Source organism: Triticum urartu, chromosome 1 (assembly GCF_003073215.2).
Source record: "Triticum urartu cultivar G1812 chromosome 1, Tu2.1, whole genome shotgun sequence".
NCBI classification, from domain to species: domain Eukaryota; kingdom Viridiplantae; phylum Streptophyta; class Magnoliopsida; order Poales; family Poaceae; genus Triticum; species Triticum urartu.
The window spans coordinates 359260561-359267179 of record NC_053022.1 but is presented as its reverse complement, the minus strand read 5'-3'; the positions used below and the strand labels follow the sequence as shown (position 1 = coordinate 359267179).

The window sequence follows — 6619 nt, the reverse complement described above, 5'->3', positions numbered from 1 at the left end:
GGGCGGCGGCAGCGATCGGGACTCCGATCCTGATCCGGTGCGGGAGACGGCGGCGGCTGGGCCGGCTTGGCTTGGCTGGGCTTCGGCCCAGTCGGGCACGCGGGAGCTTCTTTTTTAAATAATCCTGCCGAACTAAGAAAATCTTAGAAAAATAAATAAAAATCTAAAAATGCCAAAACAAATTTTCATCATCTAAATAAAATACTTCCTCCATTCACTTTTGTAAGGCGCGGAACGAAATCATGTGCACAGTCGCTCGGTCGCGCACGAAAATGGTGTTTTCCATTTTTACCCCCGTGTCGGCCGAGGACGCGGTAGCGAAACATTCGCATCCCCTTCCTCACACGCTCTCCCACATCCCTCCCTCTCTGACGCACGCTCGCCCGCATCGCCCGCGCCGCCTCTCCCCAAGCTTCTCCCTCGCCCTCTCTCGCCCGCGCCGCCCCTCCCCGAGCTTCTCCCTCGTCCGCGTCGTCAGCACTCTCTCCCTCGCGCGCATCGCCGGCACTCTACAGCACCAACTCCATCGTTAAAAATGTGATTTTTCCTCCTACGGCTCTCCGATCTGCAATGGCGGTGCTCGATCTGCGGCGTGGGCTATCAAGACGGTGTGACGGAGCTGCTGCTGCCGGTTGCCTGCCCGGAGCTGCTGCCGGTTGCCTGCCCGAAGCTGTTGCCGCTGGTCGTCCTCCCGGATCTGCTGCTTCAGGCGATGCTCACATCACCGTCACCCTCCCGCTCCTCTTCCTCCTCCTCGTTAGTTACTTCACCACCTCAGCATCAACGATGGGGGTGCTAGGAGGGGAGGGGCGGATGGACCCTTCTTCGAGCCATACAACCATCGCAGAGTAGAGCAGGAAGCTCGTCTCCGAGGTGAGGATTTACCGCAGCGGCTTTAGTTAAATGCATATGGTTCATCCTCTGTAGTCTGTATTCTGCTCCTCACCTCACCTTCAGTTAAATGCATCTGGTCATGGATATGAATCAGAGCACCAGATTCACAAGCATGATGGATGGAGGGATCTCTCAAATGGTGCGGCTCCTTGTACTACAATGACAGTGACATGCCAGCCTCCCACACACGCATAGCATGCACTGATTGACACCTCAGTAATCAAATGCAGGGGAGTAGCTAGCTTTGCTTGTATGTGTGTGTACTAAGATGAGGCAGTTATCAAATTAAGTGTCTTCTGAAAGCAACAAATATGATGATGATACAGTACAAACTTGTAAGTCGCATCAAACTCTGCTTCTACAAAAAAAACAACTCTGCGTCTGTTTTGGAGAAGAAAAAGTGAAGGAGAAAGATTGTGTGTGTGTGTGGATGAAAATCAAGCAAAGAAAAATGATGTCCAGGCCACTTTAGTGTTCACCACTTGATCCTCTCCACCTAATTTGCCTTGCAGATTAATAGATGTGGTGCAGATGTGGTGGAGTATATCTTCTGGAATGGGTATGAACCGGCCAAAGTTCAGGTAATCTACTTACTGCAGATGGAGTAGTTGCCCTTCTATTTACTCAACTGAATGAAATACTCCATAATTTAAATATTTTGTGCCAAATATGCGATCTCGTTAGAAATTCACCATAATTTAACCCAACCAAAAGAGTTGATCGACATGAATTTTTCTGAAGTAGTTCGACAATGGTGCATTGAATCTTAAAAGTTCAGTTAAGCAAGCATGATACTCCTATTTTTGGAGTAAAAATTTAGTTAAATATTCAGTAAAGAGCTTGGCATCTCTCTTTGCATCTCAGTTTGCATCTAGGAGTACATCTGGAACTTCCTATGAGTGTATATTCTTTGCTGCAGAGAATATATACTCCTATCAAACAAGTAAAGAATATACTCCTAGTTGGAGTGTTTTGCAACTTTCTAGGAGTACTGGAGTATCAATCTATCTATAGAGAGTGATTCAGTTCTCTTCTTTTCCAACCATAAATACTGGAGTATATATTCCAATATATAGCAAGTACTCCAAGTATAAGCTGGAGTATATAGCAATATATAGCACAATATAGTCTGGAAACAATAATTATAGACCCCAAGTCCACACATAAACACATACTCCTTTGCTTGTAAGCACGGAATACACAAGTACTCCAACAAACTGGAGTAGAATACACAACAAGTACACACAGATTAGACAACAAACTGGAGTAGGATCAGCGTCCAAGCATCTCTAGTGTCATTGCATACACTTCAGGAGGAACTGAGATCCTGGGCGGTAGTAGTTGTAGCCTTTCTAGCCTATCCTTGTTCATGTGCGGGATTTTGTATTTATTGGCTCCACCATTCTTCATTACTTCGACCATGCAAGCCTGCAGAGTTATGAATACTTTGTTAAGTTTTGAAACTTCATATCCATTGAACTCCTCTTGAACACCTTTAATCAGCTCTGGAATAGTTTTCGGACTTTTGCAGTCTGTTAGTGACTGAATGGAGCTGAAGAACCCAAGGTCCGGGGTGTTCATGTCCGGAGAATTTGGAGGCTGATACATTATTCTGATGTCCAGGCCACTTTCGTCCACAGCTTCCGCGAATGCTTGATCATTAGGTAGGATATGTGTTCTCGCGTTATCTTGCTGGATAAAAAAGGGTTGTCCATCATCATCTGCAGGCCACAATGCTTGAATCGCTGGCACAACCTTCTGTATAATGTACTCTCTCATCACATCCCTCGTCACTATGACAGGCTTTGTTTCCAATGTCCCTTTTTCCCTGTTCTTGCTTCTTTTTGCTGTTGCAGTCACTCTCATGAATGGCCATACCCCAATTTTTCCGGAGAATGTCATGTTCCCATCTTCATCAAACCGTGGTCTTGCTACCGCTGTGAGAAACATCACTTTTCCAATAGAGTTTTTGACAGGTCTTTCCGGGTCCTCTTCGTCAGGCAGCAGATAGTAGTTCCTCTTTCTCTTGGTCATGGAGAACCATTTCTCGTCGATGTGAACAATATTATGCATACTCCTGAAACTTGGGTTTACATCTTCTAATGTTGCCTCATCTAGCATAGAGAGGCAAAAATCCACCCTATCTCTCTTATTTTTGTCTGTCAGTACCGGCTTTACCCTGTTGGAGTGTCTCCTTATCTTATTCAACTTGAACTTCTTGTATAGTGTAGTAGGGCTTACACCCAGTGCCTTGGCTAGAGATCGAATAGTTGACCTCTTGTTTAAGGGAATTGTCAGAATGAGAGACAGGATATCATCATACGATTTTCTTCCACAATTTTCCTTTCTTTTGTTTGAAACATCCACCTCCTGACCAAGGCCTTTCTGTTTCATTGCTGTCTCCCATATTCTTTGAATAACTCGAACATGTGCTCCAAATATTGCAGCCACGTCCTTCTTATCAGTTCTCTTGAACTTGCCTCCTCTACTCTTATGGAGGGTTTCCAAGGACATGTAAGCGGCATATCTCTGCGCATCAGTGAGCCAATTCCTTTGCCTTTGCACTCCTACAATAGCAATAGAATAATTAAATTAATTATTGTAAGAATATTACAAATTGGTTGCTGGAAATGTAAACAAGAGGTCAACAATAGCAACAACAATTCCATACGATAGGAGTATTGCTTGCTTTACTTGCTGTAAATATAAACATAAATGCTGCTTGCTGAAAATATAAATGTAAACTAAATTTGTAAATATAAACTAAACTTTATACTCCATGATTGACCTCTGTTGCAAGCAAGCAAGCAAATTATACTCCATGATTTGTTTTTGCATTGCTTTTTCTTTTTAATTTGGAGTAGTATGAAAATATTTTGAGGTACACCGTTGTTCTTGCAACAATTCTTTTCCATTCGTAGCTGTCAGGGTATATCCTTATTTACACACACATACATGCTGTCAGGGTATATGCTGTCAGAGTATATGTTTATTTACACACACATACATGGAGTTTGTTCATTTTGCCTATAAGCAAATGAGACAAAAACTGAAATACCCTTACAATGTCCAGGAGACCTCTATTGCTTGTTGAAAATGTAAATGTTGCTTGTTGAATAACCTGTGAACAAAATGAAGCTTCCTCATATGCACTATTCAATCTTAGCAATCCCTTCTTTGTTACTTCTGAGGCATAATTTGATGCAAGATTAGAAGAAATTATACCTGGATTTTGACCAGCATTGTTGCTTTCTTCTTCAGGTTCTTCGTTTCCTTCTTCAGGTGGAGTGAAATTGAGATCTGGGACTACCATGCTTGAAATTGGGCCAACGATTTGCTGCTGTTGATGTTGAGGATCTGCTTCTTCCTTGCTGTTGAAGATCTGCTGATGTTGCTGGTGAGGAGCTGGACCATCAAGGTGCTGGACGAGAAGCTGGGCCGGCTTTCGGCGATAATCCAACAAGTATCACCGAGCCTGGAGGTTGTGGAGTACGCAGATCCTGGGCAAGGAGCAGCGAGGTGCTGGGCGAGGAGTTAGGCCAGCTTCCGAGCTAAACTTCTCATGGCCTTCTCCCCTGGCTCAGGCTAGCTGCACCTTGCCGACGACACGGGGATGAAGGGAGGCAGTGCCGGCGAGGTGCACAGGGGCTGGTGGCCGGCGGCCGGCGAGGTGTGCTCCTGGGTCGGCGGCGACCAGGAATCTGGGCGGCGATGAGGAGGAGATCCTAGGCAACGATGAGCGGGAGATCCTGGGCAGAGAAGTTGGGCGCCAGGTGAGCAGCGAGGAGATCTTGGGCACGAGGTGGGCAGCGACGCGCTGGGCGAGGATAAGCCGGGCGCGAGGTGGTCGACGACGCGCGAGGCGAGGAGAAGCAGGGCACGAGGTGGGCGACGATGCGCTGGGCGAGGCGATTCCGATATTTTTTGAATTTCAAATTGATCGATTGAAAGGGGAATAGTTGTCCATTACCGATTTTTTGGGGCTGTCGGAAATTTTCTTCCGCGCCTTACAAAAGTAAACGGAGGGAGTATTTAGAACAGGATGAACATTTTCTTGGCCCTAAAATGCAGTTTTGAAATCGTGCAATTTTTTCCTAAATTCAAACAAAATAGCGAGAAAATCCGAAATAAAATCTTACTTGAGTTTTTTATTAAACCTTCAATATTTATTTATTTTGGGAAAGTCATTTTATTCCCTCTCTCATATTTGTATTATAGAAATAATTGAAGATAAAATAAATAAAATCAAAGATCCTATTTTCAAAATTTGAGAGAACCCAAATATCAAAATATCAAAATCCCCAACTCTCTCCGTGGGTCCTTGAGTTGCATAGAATTTCTGGATCAGGCCAAAAGCAAATAAAATATTATATGCATTGATGATCTAATGTATAACATTCCAAATTGAAAATTTGGGATGTTACAAACATACCCCCCTTAAGATGAATCTCGCCTCGAGATTCGGGTTGGCTAGAAAATAGGTGAGGGTGGTCCTTCAGCAGTTGTTCCTCTCGCTCCCAGGTGGCTTCATCCTCGGTGTGGTGGCTCCACTGAACTTTGCAAAACTTGATAACCTTGTTGCGGGTGACTTGCGTACATAATAAGGAGGCACTTGTGTACGTACGGCTATGGCCCTAGTGGGTCCCTAGTGTCATCCAGTCAAAATAAAGTCATCTCCTGAATCCTCATGTTCGTTGATGATGTTAACAATGCTCGGTGCCACGGCAAGCGCAACAACTCGAAGGACAACAAAGAGGGCCTCGCGGGCCCTACGGATGGTCTGATACAGCGCCCACTGCTCATTCAGGAAGCCAAGATCATCGGACACCTATGAGCACCTTCGTGAAACTGAGACGGCATGAAACGGTAAGGCCGCGCTTGGGAGCTCTGGTTTATTTCAAACCTGTATTAACATACAAGTGTAATTTACTCATCATCGGAAACGAGTAAAATACAGGCGTAATGAAACCGAGGGCCCAAGGTCTGTAAGTAAAACTGGCGGGTTACGCGTGTAATTTGAGAGACAAGTGTATATTTTACGAGCACTGCTATATGGACGACATTACCAGATGATACATGCACGACGTGTGTATCATGCCATCCATGGGCAAGGCTGAAACAGCAGCTAACGGCTGGATTAGCAATCATCCGAGTGTCGTTCAGCATTTTTATCGTGTGTGAAGTACTTCTGATATTTTACTAGTCGAAATCGACCAACCAAGTGCCTTCGCCCGAGACCATCTGCTTTAATTTACAAGCGTGAGTTTTACAAGCGGTTTTGGTTGGAAAACGACGATCCAATCACGGACTAATATCATGAATTGGTTGGAAGATCATATGGTTTCACGTCTAACCTACCTGACTTGTCGTATAGGCTATGAATGAAACATCAGATGATGAACTTCTTACGCACGGAAACAACAGAAGAGGGTGATCTTCTTAACAAGCAAATCATTGGCATTAGATCGACATGCAAAACAAAACGAAGCATTATTCTCAGGAGGCACGGTGAACAGCTCATGATGCTGCATGCCACAACATTCCAAGATCAACTTTGCAATCAAACACAAGGTCTGGCATTACATAGACAATATTCAGAACAAACTCTTAACACAGGAATATCTCGGCAGAGCAAATATTTACTTCTAAACTGAACATAGGAATAGGAAAAAACACTCAATGCTGCAAGGGCGTCCCACTCAAAAATATCAAATTCATGTCTTCT

At 44.4% G+C, this 6619-nt stretch overlaps 1 long non-coding RNA gene across 2 annotated transcripts; it reads left to right on the top strand.

Moving 5' to 3' along the window:
* The first annotated feature begins 310 nt into the window (after nt 1-310).
* Nucleotides 311-5013, top strand: LOC125512323. Of its 2 annotated transcripts, XR_007285297.1 has the most exons (4): nt 311-873; nt 989-1229; nt 1407-1475; nt 4156-5013. It is a non-coding gene; the product is annotated as an uncharacterized LOC125512323 (long non-coding RNA). The 2 variants fall into 2 exon arrangements; XR_007285296.1 differs by having other exon boundaries at nt 989-1475.
* The last annotated feature ends 1606 nt before the right edge of the window (nt 5014-6619 follow it).